The 19032-nt window shown below is 42.9% G+C and overlaps 1 long non-coding RNA gene and 1 other non-coding gene across 3 annotated transcripts; both read right to left on the reverse strand.

Moving 5' to 3' along the window:
- Positions 1-110: 110 nt before the first annotated feature.
- LOC142073506 (uncharacterized) lies at positions 111-18758 on the reverse strand. Of its 2 annotated transcripts, none has more exons than XR_012670395.1 (3): positions 18322-18758; positions 17650-17770; positions 111-458 (listed from the first exon to the last, which is right to left on the reverse strand). It is a non-coding gene; the product is annotated as an uncharacterized LOC142073506 (long non-coding RNA). The 2 variants fall into 2 exon arrangements; XR_012670394.1 differs by lacking the exon at positions 111-458 and adding an exon at positions 16686-16855.
- TRNAQ-CUG (transfer RNA glutamine (anticodon CUG)) lies at positions 18393-18464 on the reverse strand. Its single transcript has one exon. It is a non-coding gene; the product is annotated as a tRNA-Gln (tRNA).
- Positions 18759-19032: the final 274 nt, after the last annotated feature.

A 19032-nucleotide genomic window follows, 5' to 3' on the forward strand; every position in this document is an offset into this window, starting at 1 on the left:
GCTAGAGAGAGACTGACCCAGCTCCTGGCTCACAGCCCTTTTATAGGGCCCAGCCGGGCCCTGATTGGCTTCCTCCCAGCCTTTTCTTATTGGCTCTCAGCCCCAGCTCTCTCCAAGGGCTGGCTTTTAATCCTTTCTAAGTTGGAGCGGGGTGACCGCCCAGCTACACTTATAAATACCTTCAGCTGGACCATACTAATGGCATACCCCCTTCAATGTCAAGTGACAGGGGAAGACCTTCCACTAGAATAAAGCAGCCTGCATCCATACCATCTCTGCTGTGCTCCTGTCAACTCACACAAGAAAGGCCAAGTCAGTATTGAGGTGGAAAACCATTCAGGACTGTGTGCTCTGGGAAGGCATGTAGGTGATTCATCAGGTGGCATTCTTTCCTCTGAGTCAGTAGAGAACCTCCTTCCCAGAATGGTGCTAGGAGATATTGTGCTGGAGATACCATCCTTTAGAGGAGATATAAAACAAGGGTTATGAGCACCTTTGCTCACTAAAGATCTCATGCTTTTACTTCTTGGAAGAATGAGTCCTCACTCCAGAATCATGGCCAGATCCCAGTTCACGTAATTACAGTCTATATCTAAACTTTCCATGCAATTTCCATTGGTTAAGATAGTCATTTTCCATCCTAAACTTTTGTGCAGTGTTAGACTGAAATACTTTCCTCATGGATTGTATTTTCTAAATGGACAACGTACCTAATTCTCAATTACTGAGGGACAATCTCCACTCATTGTTATATTTTGCTTTCCACAACCAAATCTCTGTACAACTTTTCATGAGTGATATACCCGAGTATTCAGATTCTAATATCTAAACTGTATTGTTAAATCTATTCACCTAAATTTGGGTTATTGCTGATTATGTATTCTGTGTATCATATGACTTAAAAACTAACTTTATATTTGTGGATAATCTAAGCACTATACCCAGATGTACAGACATCTTTTCCCAACCTATGTATTATATAATTTTTTTAACATTAGCTTTAATAAAATTTTTAAATAGCGTCTGCATTCCAGAGAATACTCTATATCACAGTGGGTTAACTGAACTATATGTCACTTACCTACTTCTTAGAGATTTTATAAGGCTTAATTAATTAGTGTTTGTAGAACATGTTGAAATCCCCAGAAGAAAGCCGCTATAGAAATATCATTATTAATTTACAATCTCCTGTTTATGAATAATAGGCTAATATCTTGGCAGACATGGGGAAAAGTGAGATGTAAAACTAGTTTTAAGATTGCTCAGCCAAAAACATACTGAGAACCAGGTCTCCATTTACTACTACCGCTATGTGGTATGTTATGATAGTAACCTCCTGTTGTTCTGCTTTGATCGATGAACTTAAAGAACATATTTTCTTTAATCCATAAAACAGTCTCCACCACATGTATGGCATGTTAAAATAATACAGGACTCAAAATCAACTAATTAAATCAACTCCAAGACAAGCCACATCATGACCTGTCTCTAATTTATTAATTATTCAGAGTATAAAGCACCTCATTTCTGTATATCTGGGGGGGGGGGCTATAACCTGACAATTATAAACTCAGGACACCTAAAAATCAGACTGAGAGCTGTTACCATACAACCAGAGATCTGTTGCTGCGTTTTGATGTGAGACCCGATAAGAAGCCTTTTATTTTCTTCCAAACAAGCTTGAACAGGACACCTCATTGGAAACACAAAGAGCACTCCATCCAAATTACATCACTGAGCATAACAATTATTTTGTATGGCGAGAAAACACTGGGTGCCTCTTCTGACTAATTGTCATGGATGATTTCCAAGAAAATGCCTCTTCAGAATAAAATGCAACCCACTTATCCAACCAAAATAACACCATAACTTCCCCGCCAGCTCATCCCCACAAAAACCCAACCAAAGTATCCTCAAAATCCAGTCCCTGCTAACTGTAGGAGGGCAGTGCTTAATTTGTGCCAGGGCTGAGCCCTGGCACCTCCAGCAGTTCATAGCTATAACACCGCTGGGCTTACTGCATCAGTTATGAATGTAAAAAAAAATGGCACCTAATTGCTTGATCCCTGGCACCCCTTGCATTACAAATTAAGCACTGGGAGAAGGAGATGTGTACACTTTTTAATTTTGGGAGGCACTCAGATACCACAGTTATGAACACCATATAATAGCACAGACAGACAGGGGTGTTATGGATTGATTAGTGAATGCTTGTACACTTCCTCAAACATGTAAAATTGGCTGATATAACCGCTGAGTATTATTATGCCCCCTGATTCAGGAAAGCACTTGGGCATGTGTGCAAGTGTTCTGAATCGGGATGCTTTTGTGAATCAGGACCACGTAGCATTCTGGGATACCTTGCACGTTGAAGGAGCTATATAAACTATACTTCTATCTGGTGAAGATTAATGGAAAAATGTGGCTTGTGTGTGAAACACATCCATCTGTTTGTGGCACAAAATTGCCCTGAAATCTGGCAAATTCCTTGAATCACAGTCTGACTTGCAGTACAAAAAAATATTAACTATAAATAATAATAGTGGGAGAAATGTTCTTGGCAAGTCAGCTTGTTTCATGCTGCTGATAGTTCCTGTTACTGATATGTATTTTTCTTACTGAGAAAACAATGGAAAACAGCTGCTAAAACACTAACAATGGGGCCAGGGAATAGCAGCTTTTCCAAAATTTGAAGCAGGCAGAGTAAAACCCATTTAAAATAGAATTAATTATTAAACCTACATCTTTTTTGGTAAAATGAAGCCCTCTCAGACCATCTAGTTTGTCTCTCAGTCAGTGCAAGACTATCCCCTATTGTACATTTACTAGTGGTCTGTCCAGTCTAAGTATTAATATCTAGTTTAAAATATCAGTTACGTACAGATATTCATTATCATTACCATTCATACTAACATTACCTTGCACTTATAGCATGCCTTGAATCCTCAAGACTCCCATGTGTGCAAAATGGATATTGTTATCTCCATTTTACAAATGGATAAGGCTGTGTGACAGGGTGTTAACAACTTTGCAAAAAGTCAAGAACTAAGTCAGTGAAAGAACAAACCCCAGAAGAACAGAACAGGAGCTAGGAGTCCACTGCTCTAACCATTAGACATTCTCCCAATCTAAATAAACTAGATTTCAGTGACTCCTACAGGACTGTTTTTGTGCAAAACAAGGTTCTACCATGCACGGTGCTGAGCACTCTGGTCTTGATCCGGTAAAACACTTGAGTCAATGAGACTACTCACAAGCTTAAAGTTAAGGAAGTGCTTAAGGGCTTTGCTGGTTTTGGGGCTAGAGTGCTTAGCACCTTGCAGGATTGAGCCCCATGTGAGTTAGCTGTACCATTCATTCACTAAAGCAAGCATCACTAACCACAGCAGAGTAAGAGGGCTACTTGCATGCATTATAGTGTAGCATGCGTCATTCCTTATAACCAAGGCTTTGGAGCAGAGAGCGGAGCAGCTCCGGAGCAGTGGAGCTGCGGGTTTTTGCCTGGAGCCAGAGCACAGCTCCAAAGCCCTGCTTATAACCAATAAAAATTAAAATGTACATGACTATCTAGTTATTAATAAATGTCCCTATTAAGCCAAATCTTGGAGCTCAGCAACTCTAATGTAATTAAACTCCTGAAAGTCTCTCTGTTTCATTTAGGCACAACTTGGACTCTAGTTTTTTTGTGACACATCTGGCCTTGTGCTGAGTACAAAGTTGAATCTCCCCTTCTCACACTATTGTGTGAAAGCTGGCCCAGTATTACTGCTGCACTGAACATTCTCCAGATGAAGGGTGACATAATTATCAGTTCCCCTCTTTAATGTCTCCCAAATCTACTCTTTCCTCCTTGTGCCCAGTGCCTCTGTTGAACCCTTGACATTGTGCTAGTCACTTCCTTCCTTGATGTCCATAACCTTCTCACTGGCCACATCACCTCTCATCCAACCCAGTATGTCTATAAGGCATCTACTAAAGTCTTCCTCTCTCAATAATCTGATAGTGTCACTTGCCCCTTTAAACTCTTCCATATGCTCCCTTTTGTAGATTTCAGAGTTTAAGGCCAGATGGGACCATTAGATCATCTAGTCTGACATCCTATATATCACCGGCCATTCATTTTCTCCCAGACACCCCTATACTGAGCCCAAACACTTTCGTTAGACTAAATCATTTTAGTTCTCAGGAGACTAGGCTATTGTGTGCCTCAGACAGAGAACAGGAGAGACCAAGGTGCCACCAATGCCTAAAACCTCTGCAATGACCAGGAATTGATTAAGTGGGATATGCCCAGATGATCCCAGCAGGCGATCCATGCCCCATGCAGCAGAGGAAGGTGAAAAACCTCCAAGGTCCCTGCCAATCTGACCGGGGGAAAAATTCCTTCCCGATCACAAATCAGGACATCAGTTTGACTCTGAGCATGTGATCAAGACACAACAGCTGGACATCTAGAAAAATGATTCTCTCTATCATCTGCAAGCATTGCTCTATGTCATCTGGTTTCTCATCGCCAGCTGTGGCCAATCCCTACTACTTCAGGGAAAGGCAGAAAAAAACACTGAATTCAGCTGGACAATTGTGTATTAGGGGACAGAATCCTTCCTGACCCATGTAGGTGACCAGCTGAAGCCCTGAAGCATGACATTTGATTATAGTTCCTGTGTTAATGCAGAGCTGCAAGTGGGATGGACATGTTGATGCAATGCAGGCACTCCTTTACTCCCCATGGACAGAGAACATTCACATCACATTCAAGCTCCGATTCCTCACCAGAATTTTGCCTCACCTACTGTACAGCTCTTCCTAAGCCTTCTGCTTTTCCCACCTTTTATGGTGCTTTCCATTATGTCTGAAACAGTCTCCTTGTCCACATACAGCAAGTGTCCTCACTTCCCTGCAAATCCTTCCTCTTCAAACAGTCCCCCATCTCTTCTCCTCTTCATCACTAATCTCCACAACCTCCCTCTTCTCAATGCTTGTCTCGTGTCTTGTCTTGTACAAGCTTATCTTGTCTCTTCAGGGCAATGAATGTGGGTTATCTATAGGTCTGAGCCAACATGCTCTTAGGCCCAGATCCTCAGACATTTAAGCACGTACTCCCAGGCTTCCTACCATGAACAGTCCCATTCGCTTCAAGGTAGTAAGCACTACTGGTATAAATTTGCAGGATTAGGTCCCATGTTTGTAAAGCGCCATGTAGCTTTAATAATTTCATCAATAGATGTCCACAGTGACAGTCAATGCAAGAACTCTTCTTCAAGGCTGCAGTCCAATGCCCCAGCTGCTAGGAAGGTTGCAAAAGTAAAATGAATTGTGCCCTTTCTCCTGATAACATCACATGTAACACTATAAACACCTATGGAGCAACAGTTGCCTGAAATCTCTCATTTCCCATGGGCAGTGTATAATCATGTCTACCAGACAGTCATGCCAGATATAAGATGTTATTTTTGGTCTCCAACATCAACCTCTGTCTACAGAGCCAGAGGAACCACTCCAAAACTATCTCTGAACTTAACTTTTAAAATCTCAAAGCAAAAAACCCAGCAGCAGAAAGTTTATGGCAGATACTTCCAAGAGGGAAAAGAAAAGTGTCTGTGAAGAGGTTGTCCTGATTATCAGCAACCTGATTATCAGCATGCTAGGAACATGCCTTGGTTTAAATAAATCGGTTTAAAATCAGTCTAGGTAAACTGACACAACATGCAAAATAGATGCACTTGGTTAATCTTTGCTTATATCAATATAAATTAAACTTGTATTTTATGAATACAAGCTAGCTAAATCAACATAAGCAAGGATTAAACCAGATTAAGTGCATCTACATTAGGGGCTAGTGCTGGTGTAACTAAATTGATTTTTCAATTGATTTAGTTAAATGGATGCTCTTTTCTAGTATAGACGAGGCTGCAGAAGAACACATTGGGCTGGGATATATTGCTCTTTATTTCAGTGTGCGAGAAGCAATATATAAAGAATTAACACATTAAGACCAAACTAACACATCTGATGGCCATAAACACGCAGGCAAGCAGGCTGAAGTTGATAATGGGTTGCACAGCAGGAAATTTATGCAAGCAAATACTAGTTCACATCTTTTAACTACAGGCTTGCAATTAACACCATTTAAACAGACTAGCCATGCCATTTACCAATTTCAGAGTAACAGCCGTGTTAGTCTGTATTCGCAAAAAGAAAAGGAGTACTTGTGGCACCTTAGAGACTAACCAGTTTATTTGAGCATAAGCTTTCGTGAGCTACAAGTGAGCTGTAGCTCACAAAAGCTTATGCTCAAATAAACTGGTTAGTCTCTAAGGTGCCACAAGTACTCCTTTTCTTTTTGCATTTACCAATTGTTTAGTATCATGAAGTTGCATTACACTGACTCTGCTCTGGCAATTGTCCGAATGAAATGGGCATGTTACTTACTTATCAAGTCTTCAGTTAAAAGGATTCCATTGTAGGTGCAGTAAGCAACAGTAAGTCTGTAATATTTAAACCCATCTTTACTGAATAAAGTAGTAACATAACATTTGACTTATTTCCTGTACTGTCATTTGCTTGTCATTGATTTCAAATCCAGTGACTAATGAACTTCCTCAAAGTGTCCAGGGAGATTCTAGTAAGAACAATACTTTGGTTGATTATTCAAAACCAGATATATAGTAAATCACTCAATGTGTCAGTGTCGTATAGACTGTGTTGAATCTCCATAGTTATGCTCAACATAACAACTACAAAGGAGAAACATTTTTACAGTGGTTGATAAGCATACAGGAAGTAAGCAACATCTGCTACAATTTCAGGAAGTTTTGCCTTTAGCAACTGCTGAAACCCTTCAGATCCTGCATTCCTGATACCCCTTGCTTGGACTTTAATTCTAGCAGCTATTGAACAGCATATGTGCAAAACTGTAACTTAAAAATAATATGCAAAGTCTTTTCTAAACGGTCACTGCCATGTAAGTTGTTAGCTGTTTTTAATGTTGTATTTTTTCTCTCCATTGATACCCATTTGAAGGTTGGGGAAGGGGAAAAAGGGGAGGTGTGGGGAGATTTTTTCTGCAGATTTTGTCATTTTCCATTTGGCAAACACTGATTTTTTTAAATTCAGTGTTTTCCCTTGCTGCTGAAATTAACGTGCCTGTATTTTTTTCAGACCAATAATAAATGCTCTGTTTACAGAATAACAACTGTAACTCTGCTTAGAAAACCACATCCTTATGTGCTTTCCTGAATCAGGGCCTACCGAGACCTATCTACTTGCAACTTAATATCCCTGCTAAGGTAAACCCTTCCAGCTACAACTATGTAGCACTCACAGCTAAGGAAAAGGTAGTTAAATATGTACAAATGTCAAACAATTCATAGTGAGCAGGACAGAGCTAGACCCTCCCCTGCACAACACAGACACACCAGGAATGCATACATCATCTATTTTTCACGTACAGCTGGATTGAGCTTTTCAGTGCAAACACTGTTTCTCTCTAAAAGATCAGGGAACAACTGTAGAACATACACATTTTAAAAATAAACATATGGGCCAAATTCTCTGCTGGTGTTAATGGACAAAACTCTCTGGCAGTCAGTGGAGCAGCTAAACTAGTGGAAAATTTGATCCTATATTTTTGTTTGCATGTGTAACTATTAATCAACAGCAACTGTCACATACTTATTACAGGACTGGGATTCATGTACTGTAAACACTTACTTTTTCATAGACTTCCTTTGAGATCGTAACTTTCCCAAGGAAATTGCAACAGTTATGTTGAAATTGTATTTATCCATATATGGTAGACACTTTGGACCTGACAGTAGTGAAATGGAAATGCATGTCAAAACTCAGACAGCTAGATTCTGCTGCTACACCAGTGAAGTCAAAGGAGATTTGCACATGTATAAATGAGAGCAGAATTTGGCCATGAAAGTCCACAGCATTATATTTTGGAGTCTTGCGGAGTTCTTTGTGTGTTGTGTTCTTAACCTATCGGTGGATGCCATTTTGTTTGAAAATAAATTAAATAGAAAGATGTCTTCAAATATTTTCAGAAAACCAGGGACTTAGTTTGGAAAACAGACATAGCAATGCTACCTACTAACACTCAAACTGAATTCTATCAAGTGCCATTGCTAGTGAGATCATAAAGGCTGAGACACACTGATCAAAGCAAGAAACGTAATGCCTGCCACTCCATCCTTAAATACAAAGCACCCTCTTATGTCTAGAACCAGGAGTTTATGTGGGACAGGGACATTCTAAGGAAATACAACGTAGTAGATACTTTGGCAGTGTATATTGCCTGCTTTAGCTGTACCCATGCTGAACTATTACGTTTTAAATAATGTATATGGGAAAATGCACTAACTTTAAATGGCTTTAAACCCTGGAGACTGGTGAATAATAAATAAAAACATTTATTCTTTCATCAGTGACTCACATCTTGCTCATACTGGTCTGGTGTGGAGCATGCCGGACACGAAGCTGAACTATATTAAGTTGGAAGTGTTGTATTATTTGCCAAAGCATAACATTCTTTATTACTTCTTTGCTTTCACAGCAAATTGACTTTTTCAGATGTATTCGTAATAGAATAAACAAACATGTGTCTCAAGGGGCATGGCACCAGGAAGGCTGGTCTGGATTAATCTGAGTATTGTATCTAACCATCTTGGAAACAGGCCAAACTCTGAAATGAGCTTTCATTAGAACGGCCATCATGGAACAACAAACCCATCACTTGCTTTTCTCTGTTCTAATAATTTGGTGTCTGGGGAAACAAACTTGCACCTGCCTCAGGTGTGTGCTTTCACTGTGCAGACTCCCAAACATAGGCACATTCTGTTTGCCTGCTTCTCTTATGCTTTGTGGACATTAGAAACCAGCTACTGAGCTGCTGTAAAGTGGCGTAACTCCATGATCAAGCTATACCAATTTACAGCAGCTCAGGATCTAGTCCTAGATGCACACAAAACCTTCACCAAATCTTAGCAGTACCAGAGCCTACCATCCTCTATTTGGAATGCGTTCACTGCTTCATCTTCTGATAATCCATCGCCTATTGCAGCCTAGGACTCTTCTGCATTCCTGGATCCTCTAGAGCTGGGACCATCTAAATAAACTAGGTGTGACCTTTCTTTCAGCCTGTCAAAACCATGGGGCCCGGTCCTGCATGGTGCTGAACAGATACTAATGACCAGTCATGCAGGTAGATTAATAGTGCAGTTTAGGACAAATCAGAATTCTAGATCAAACAATGTTTTATGGAATACACGCTACACGAACATCTTGCACAGCTTGCTATGACACAGCTGATTAATGAGAAAACTCTTGTCCCACTGGGTTTGCCCAAGCACATGAAACCCATTTTTAGCATCCCAAAGGTGTTCACACTGACAGACCTGACAGCACAGTCTGCCTGACTGTAACTCTCTAGAGTAGCAGGAAGGATGAAATGGGTCATGAAACCAGTCCCCTAGAGGGAGAATCTTGAGTAGAACGTCAACAGATCTTTTTCATCTCCCTCACTTCAACTGTTTGTGTTTTTACCAATGAGGCATCCACAGTGTTCCAGTTTGCTTCTAAAGATTCAGGACCAGATGGCTCCCACACATAATGTACTGAATCATGGCAGGGCCTGAAGTATTTGTTATGTATGACAGCAAACATATGCGCTGGACTATTTTTGATTCCTGAATTCCTTTTCAGGGTGAGCTGTGCATCACGTATGGACAGCACCAGAACTACCATCTATGAATCAGAAATGTACAGTTGAAAGATCAGGCCTTCTTTTTCCCTCGCAATGTGTTGGGGAAACACTCATCAGGCACTAAACACAGAGGACAAGAAAGACACCCAATAATGAAACATACGGTGTGGGAGAGATGCAAGGCATTTCCTCGGTGGCAAAGTATCTGGGAGCATAGAATGCTGATGGCCCAAGGATACAAGGCTATTGTCAGAATCCAGCCCCATTCCCCTTATAGATAATGCCATAAGCTGTTGTAGACACCCTCCCTGGTGCCTATTTGTACAGTTAATAGCTATGAGGATATTTCTGGCCATGAAGCTTCCTAAACATAGTAATGAGAAGGTACTAAACTCACCATCTGACAATGCACCTGTCTCCTGCATTTTCTGGAATATGGGCCTGATTCCCTACTCCCTTATCAGGAGTCACTCCGTTACATTCAAATGAGTTACACTGTATAAAACTGGTTTAAATGAGAGGTGAATCTGGCCCATAATGTAGTCTTAGTTCCAACAAAGTTTTCTTGGTGGAGGAATGCAACATTGTAGCGCTTCCGCAGAGTGTGATTTGTGCTTCAGTGAGAGAAATGCTAAAGAAGCAACTTTGCAATCATCCCTCATTGAGAGTTGCACATACTCACCTTGAGTAGATAGCAGAACCGTGAAAGAGACGGGAATGCTATTAAAATGCTCTCATACATCTACAAGTATGAATCCACTAAGGAAGTCTGGAATCCCAAGCTGGTACTCGAGGCAAATAAGCGGGGCTCATGGACAAGAGAAGCCACTGTTTGCTATTCTGCAGCCTGTCTCTCTTACCAGATATTTGACAGCCACACTGTACTGGAACTGACAGAACACTTTCTGAGTGGGTACAGTGACAGCCTTAGCAGATAGGCGTGACTACTGGCATGCCAGAGCCCCGGTCTGTGCATTGTGTTCAAGTGCGAAGGGCTGGAGTCTTGTCCAGGAATGTCAAAACTGCACTATTCAAAGAGCTTCTGCAATTAAGAATGTGTCATCACTGCCTCCAGGTCAGCACAGGACTCACTTTAAAACACCTATAAATAGCTTCCCAAGACAGAGTATGGCAAATGTTTGGCTCTGATGAATCTAAGTTTTGCATTCTCTAGGAAAGGAGGCAGATTCTTTAAAGAAACCTCCATCCTTGCTTAGGTGTTTGTGGAAAGCTCTTGTGGATATTCACCAGAATCATTCCCAGAATGGGCCGAATTTCTTGCTTGCAAGGTGCAGAAAGCAGATCTGTGTCTTTCTTCACCACTGAAAGTCCAGGTTTAATTTCTGCTAAAGAGAAAAATGAAGCCCAAACTTAGTGAAACCTCTCTGCATCTTAAAGCATTTGAAGAGGGTAGGACATCTAGTGGATTTATAAGGAATATCTTCAAGGAGGATTATTATCAGCACAAAAAAACTTCAAATCCAGACTCCAGCGAGAAACTGCTGAATTGGAATTCATTTGCAAATTGGATACTATTAATTTAGGCTTAAATAGAGACTGGGAGTGGCTAAGTCATTATGCAAGGTAGCCTGTTTCCTCTTGTTTTTTCCTACCCCCCCCCCCCCAAGATGTTCTGGTTTAACTTGGATTTAAACCTGGAGAGTGGTCAGTTTAGATGAGCTATTACCAGCAGGAGAGTGAGTTTGTGTGTGTATGGGGGGGGGATGTGAGAAAACCTTGATCTATGCAGGAAATAGCCCGACTTGATTATGTAAAGAGTTGTCACTTTGGATGGGCTAGCACCAGCAGGAGAGTGAATTTGTGTGGGGGGGTGGAGGGTGAGAAAACCTGGATTTGTGCTGGAAATGGCCCACCTGTTGATCACTTTAGATAAGCTATTACCAGCAGGACAGTGGGGTGGGAGGAGGTATTGTTTCATGATTTCTGTGTGTATATAAAGTCTGCTGCAGTTTCCACGGTAAACATCTGATGAAGTGAGCTGTGGCTCACGAAAGCTCATGCTCAAATAAATTGGTTAGTCTCTAAGGTGCCACAAGTACTCCTTTTCTTTTTATCAGCACTTTGTCATTTTCCTGGCATAATAAACCATGAATATGTTTGTAGAGGAAGCATAGTAAAATTAGGATCTCAGCTTACTAAATTAATCTAGATACAGCTTCCCATTTACCTTAAGAGGCAGCTATTATTATTACTAGACTATATTCAAATACTATTACTTTTATTTCAGTGTCTTTAAAAAAAGGACTATGGGGAACTGGATGTTTCTAAGGACTGGAATCATGATAGAGAGCTCTTTACTAGATCAAAACCAATGTTGTCTGGCAGCAATGGACAGTGGTCCCAGCTGATGACTGTTCAATGATCTAAATGTGATGAGTTTGATAGTCTCAGTCCCGTTTTTGGCAGGGAGGCGCTTATGTGGCAAGGAATAGCACCACGCTGGGCACTAATTGCCAACCTTGTTGGCTGTCTCTGCAGCAAGAGCAGGGATGGAGTTTAAACTGCTTTCTCAATCCCCTAGAGCCAGTCCCTTCAGATCAAAATCAAGGTGTTTTGGTGGGCAGGATAGAGACACTTGTGCTGGTGCTGCCCTTGCTGCACTTGTCCTGTGGATTGTATTTATATCCAGATAATCTACCTAGATGTCAGTGAAGTGAAATGGGTGTAACTGAGAGCAGGATTTGGCCATATGTAGAAAATAACAAGTGGTACGAAAAGGTGTGGAGCTCAAGCACAAACTTCCGAAATTACTTCTTGACCAATATGCAACCACGGAGCAGCCAGCACTGTCTTGCAAAACGTGTCTGTGGAGGCAATAGGCCAGGCAAGTGTGTTTGTGGAATCCAGAATGGAGACAGGGAATTGATGATTTCACATGATGACAGACTTACCTCATCAAGCACTGAGTCATATTGTCAGTTGCATTAAATTCCTGTTCCCCACAGAATGGAGAAAGCTTCTTTTCTTTCCCATTTACTTCAACACTGATCTACTTTAACACTGGTCCCAGAGAACTGCTTACTTTTTCTAGACCTGCTCCCTTCTCTTTCTCCAGCAGAGATACACGGATACGTACAGAGTAGCAAAACTAGGGCTAGTTTTGAAAACGTATCTAGGGTAATTTCAGATCTGGGTCCCATGTTATTCGAACTCCGCAGTGTAGGGAGAGGTAGGTTGATTTACAGGAAATGTCCTGGACAGGGCCCACCTCTTGTTATATGACCTGTAGAACTAGAAAGTATAGAGTTTACAGGTGTAATTCAGTTAGCTAAGCTATCGACTGCTGTGCATTTCTATTACGTTCACCAGTGCCAGGGAGAGTGGAACTCCTTGTACACCATAGTCCCTTTAATTTGGTCAGGTCTGTTTGAAAAGAAGTTTGTTGTTTAAGCAGACAGATCTTATACTCAGGAGTTCTTTTTCTGAGTGACATCATATGAGACTGAAACTGGTGAGGCCTAAAATGACTCTTCTATAATTTAGAGGCTTGATTGGAAAGCTGAGTGAATTATCTCTGCATCATTGTAATGACTCATTGCTTGTCAGAAAATTGGAAAGTATTGATTGGATTTCCCCCCTAGGAAATATTTCTCCTCTGAATGAGTAGTGTAGGTTGTGTTGCTTTGCTTTTGTCCCTCTTGCCTGTTAACAGGGAAAGCCGGTTGTCCCTTTGATTGGGAAAGTGGGAATTTGGGTCATCAGCCATTCAAGGACAATTTTGAATTATTGTCACTTGCTGATCCAAATCATTCTCTGAACTGCACATTGTTTGATGGGATTTGCAACACATAGACTGGAAATGTAGGGCCAAGGTCAGGCATCTGCCAGAAAACCTGCAACCAGCAATGGTAGTGCTAGACAGTTGCCAACCTTCATTTTGTTTCCTTCAAATCCCTTATAGCGACCAATCTGCAGGGTGAAATCATAGCACCATTGAAGTAAATGGCAAAACTACCATTTAATTTAGTGGGACCAGGATTTCACCCTAGAAGTTAGGGGTAGATGCCTATGTGTTTTTGACCATATACCCTTAACCGATCAATGGTGCCTTGTCGATCTGTGCTCCTTGCAGCTCTCATTTACAAGTCACGGACATACATTGCATGGCATAGCTGTAACACAGATACCTACATGCATACATTAATGGTGCTGTTGCAGCATATTTCTGGGCTTGTTTTGGTAGCTAGTCTATTAATTTCCAGAACATGGCCGTAAATGCACAGTTATGACTGTGACCTGGTCTCCTTTTCTCCTGCATATAAAACATTCAGGAGCTATGTGAATCTCATCCTTTGTCTGTGCTCTAGCTTTTGGGAATGTGCTGTGTCACTCTGCTCACTACAGAAACGTGTGCAGCTAAATGAAGAATGGAGAAACTATGATGTGGTGATAGTTTGGTTTGTGTTTTTTTCATTTGATTGAATTTAGTGATCACGCAAATGAGAAACTAATGGCATTGACAGGATACAAGCAGCATAGAGACCAGTAATGCCAACACACCTCATCCCTGAATTGCTAAATCCTCTGCTATTCCAGTGCTGAGCACGTATACATTAATAGTGTTAATACACTTCATTAATGACATGAAGTATCCCATATAATCCAAACTTGGCTGCCCTCACAGCTACGCCAACACTCCTCATTCTTGGTTTGCAGCATTTCCTGCTACCCCAATCCTGTCCCCAGACAGTTCTGTCAGTGCACCTCAGTCCTGATCTGCAGCACTCTCTGATATTTTAATTTTGCCTATTTACTCCAAGAAGAGAATGATTACAAATTATTTTAATTAGTTTAAATTGTCTTAGCTAAAGATAACTCCTACTACCACTTACGCATGTGGCAATCTGCTGTCACATTCACCTTAAAAGACGTGATTGGTAAAAGCCCTCGATTATAATTTACACTAGGTCATAACCTTACAGATATATAAAGAACATTATGGTCATTTCAGTTGGATACAGTATCGTTTCTTACTTCCTGTTCTAAACTCTTATGTTGTATTACCTAGCTCCACCCCAGAAATAACTGCAATTAGGTGCAGGATGAAATGACTCTTGTATATATGGAAAAAGTGTCATTACAAGTTTTTCTGAAATATCAACTGATAAATATAATCTATAAAAGCACACAAAAACAACTATTTTTTTTGTGTTGCTGTTTGTTTTTTTTTTGTTTTTGTTTTTTTTACAGCTGTGGAACAAAAAGTCATTTGATTTGTGCTATTTTTTTTCCACAACACCATAAAAAAAGCTTTTGTCTTTTAAAGGGTGGAACTAAGCTTGCCAAATTTCAAGTTCACACCTTACGTACTTTTGCAACCCCCCAATGTCTATAGTATCCAAGGACTTCACACTCTGTAATGTATTTATCCTCACAACACCCCTTTTAGGTAGGGCAGCACTATTATCCCCATTGCACAGATGAGGAACTAAGCCCTGGTCTATGCTACAGAGTTAGGTCGACGCAAGGCAGCTTAGTCAAGCTAACTCTGTAAGCATCTACACTAAAATGTAGCTACCACCAATGTAATTTGCCCACTACACTGAGGGCAAGTCTACACTACCGGGTTAAGTCGACCTAAGTTACGCAACTCCAGCTATGTGATTAATGTAGCTGGAGTCGACGTAGCTGAAGTCGACTTATTGCGGTGTCTACACTGCGCTGGGTTAACAGGAGAAACTCTCCCGTCGACTTACTTTATGCTTCTTGTTCCGGTGGAGTACCGGAGTTGATGGGAGAGCGATCTGCGTCAATATAGTGGGTCTTCATTAGACCTGCTAAATTGACCCCCGGTGGATCGATCGCCGCAGTGTCAATCCCCAATAAGTGTAGACATACTCTGACTTAATAACGCCACCTCCACGAGAGGTGTAGCACTTAGGTTGCTATAGTTAGGTCGATAGTGTCAGTGTAGGTTACTTACATTGACTGTTTGCTGCCTTACAGAAGCCATCCCACAATGCCCCACGCTGACTGTTAAATTGGTGCAAGTGTTCCTGGTGAGGACACTCACTGCCAAGACAAGGAGCATAGTGTGGACATGCCAAAGCGATTTAATTACTGCAGTGGCTGTACATCGAACTAACTTCGATTGATATAATTTTGTAGTGTCAACATATCCTGAGAAATAGGCGCCGACTCAGTGGGTTCTCTGGGGCTCAAGCACTCACAGAAAAAAAATAGGGGATGCTCAGCACCCACTAGCCACAGTGATTCGGGCCCTGGGGCTGGCTGCTGATCAGCTGTTTAGCAGGCCGGAGGTGCTTGGGAGAGGGGAGGCAGAAAGCAGGGAGCGGCAGGCGGGGGGGCTCAAGGGAGAGGGCAGAGCGGGGGTGGGAAGCGGCAGAGTGAGGGCAGAGTCTCCGGGGAGGGGGCAGAGTGGGGGTGGGAAGAGGTAGAGTGTGGGCAGGGCCTCAGGGCAGAGCAGGGATGGAGCACCCACCAGGAAAAATACAAGTCAGCTCTTGTGCCCTGAGACACAGAATGTAATCTATCCTGCAGTAGAAGACCTGAGGTTGGCACAGGACGGCTGATTCAGGCTTGCAGGGCTATAACGTTGCAGTGCAGACATTTGGGCTCAGACTGGGCTCTATGACCCCAGGACAGGAGGCAGATGGGTCTTAGAGCCCAGGCATCTACAATGCAGTTTTCAGACTAGCAGCCTGAATCAGCTGACCTGACCTCTGAGCTATGGGTTTTTATCACAATGGGGACACATCAGGAGAAACTAAGTGACTTACCCAGGGTCACAGAGCCAGGCTGTGGTAGACGAAGAAATGAAACCCAGATCTCCCGAGTGCCAATCTAGTCCCCTAACCGCTAGACCATCCTTCTTCTTTAATAGCTGAACTGCTACTACATAATTTGTTATTTTATTGTAAATCAATGTCTCTACTCAATCTTTTATTTTCAGTGCTATAGAAAGGTGCACACTGGTGTTAATTTAACAGCATAATGTATTTTTAAACAACAAAAATGAATATGTTAAAGGGTTTCTTCTTATCCCAAAGAACAGTGCTTGACATTCATAACTCTCCTTAATGCTACTGGGCTACACGGAGTATGAGAATATTCTGCTTAATTATGCGGATGAGTAAGGTATCAATTCCACTGCTGAAAACAATCCTGTGGCAGAAGAAGAAATTTTAAAGTCTCCAGTTCAATTATATGGCCATGAATATCATTTTGACTTCTCACATCTTGATCTCAATCCTGTGCCATGGAAGTCAATGGCAAAGCTCTCATTGACTTCCATTGAAATGAATTCGACCCCTATAAAATAAGCATGTCAGGGACTGTACCCAAGCATGATTGCTTTATGTTAGACTGCCTTTAAACAACACTCATTTTCCCAACAATATTTTTTTGCTCACCTGTGTCTTTTCTGATCCCTTGCTAAGAGGGACATTGCGGTACCGGATTTTTATTCTGGGCTTCATGCAGGACAAAGGGATTGCTATGTTTTTCCACGTTCAAGGCTGTTTCTCCTTTGGCCCAAGCTAATGCTTGAATATCTTTCTCTTCTCTCCCTCCTCCTAAATGAGTCTTTCAAACCCTCCCTGAATTTATTGGGACAGTCTTCCTCTGCCAAGCAGAACTTTATGGCCTACTCCTTCCCCCCATAGTTAATTTCTTCAGGAGAAGGATACCTCCTAAAGATATAAAGATCTTTAAGACTAGAGACAGGCTTGATCCAAAACCTACCCAGTCTTTGAACGGAGGTGATGTGAAGTGGAGCACGCTGTTCTTTCATTATGCTCCTGAATAGATGTAGATTTCGCTAACTCTTTCTACAGACGCAGCATGTTTCCAGAGATCTCCCCACCCGAGACTCAGTCCTACCCACTTCCCTCTCCAAGCCCCAGCACCACAAGCCCCCTACATACTGGCCTGTTTCACAGTCTGAAATATTAGCTTACCTTCCCTGTACTTGTTGATGTGACAGTTCTGCCAAGTCACTGACTTCTCACAGGAGACTCCCACATCTGGAGCCCATTTTCTTCAGTTGACTGTTGCACAGAGTGCCATGCTTGGTAATACCTAAAGTACAAAACCCACCATGTAAAACTCCTGTGCTATGTTGTTCACACCTTGTGGGTGATGAGTTACTTGTACGCAAAGCATCCAGAGGGTGCTTTGGAGTCATAAGACCAAAGAAAGCTATGTGAAGGCTGCACATTGTTAATTCAAGTACTTCCCTGCTAATACCTGTATTGAAGAGATTCCACTTAGCCGAGGCAAAGGGACTCAAGCCCCAACTCAGCTTTGATTTGCTTGTACCTTGGATGGCTTCAGCCCACATTGTGCTGTTGCTGAGGGGTGTGGGAGCCTGGCTGACTCTCCCAACTGAGCTAGCTCTAGGCTGCTCTTTGTAAAGAAACGGCTGCATGGCTTCACACGTTGTCACCTTCTGAATATTAACCCACCCCTAATGAGACATTAATAATAATTAATAATGGCAATAGAAGAACTATATATCAACTACTGGGATGCGAACAATAACTCCCCCATGCACTTAGGCTGGGTAAGGTTCCAAAGTGATAAACAATTTATTTTTATTGAAAATAATGATTCTGTTACTAGAAACTCACGGAAAAGGCTGTGTGAGATGGAGAGGAAACCTTCCCTCTCTGTGCAGCTCGGGGGGAGGGCGAAAAGGAACAGGTTCCACCGAGATTTGAACTCGGATCGCTGGATTCAGAGTCCAGAGTGCTAACCATTACACCATGGAACCGCCTGGGCGGTAAGGCGCCCCCGCGGCCTCTCATCCTTGCTGCGGGCGGGCCCCGACCAACCGCCAGCGACCCGCGGCTAGGTGCCCCGACCCAGCTCCCCAGCCCGGCCTGCTGAGGCCTGCGGGGTGCTGCCCGTCCGGCGCCGCGGAGCCGAAAGGAGCAGCCCGGTGTGTGCCCCGCCGGGCCGGGCCCAGGGGCTCAGAGCAGGAGCGGGCGAAAGGGGGCGGAGCGGCGGACAGAGCCAGTCCCGGCCCCTCGCTGGTGCGGTCCCAGGGGAGCGGGGGGCAGGCGGGCTCCCTATGGCCAGGGCTACGGGGGGGGGGGGGGGCACGTCTGTGGGGCACGGAGGGGAGTCGCGGGAGCCTCAGGGCCCCAGCCTATTGCAAGGCCCCGGGGCCGGGGCAGCGCTCGGAGAGACGGGCACTGAGGCGCGCAGCGATACGGCGCTGTAGGGGCCGGGTCGAAATCACGGCACGGGCCGGGGCGGGAGCGTCCGCCCGCAAAGCCCCGCCCCAGCGCGGGAGGTGGCGGCGGAGGCGGAGGCGGAGGGAGACCGGCCCGGCCCCG

Source organism: Caretta caretta, chromosome 10, assembly GCF_965140235.1.
Source record: "Caretta caretta isolate rCarCar2 chromosome 10, rCarCar1.hap1, whole genome shotgun sequence".
NCBI classification, from domain to species: Eukaryota; Metazoa; Chordata; order Testudines; family Cheloniidae; genus Caretta; species Caretta caretta.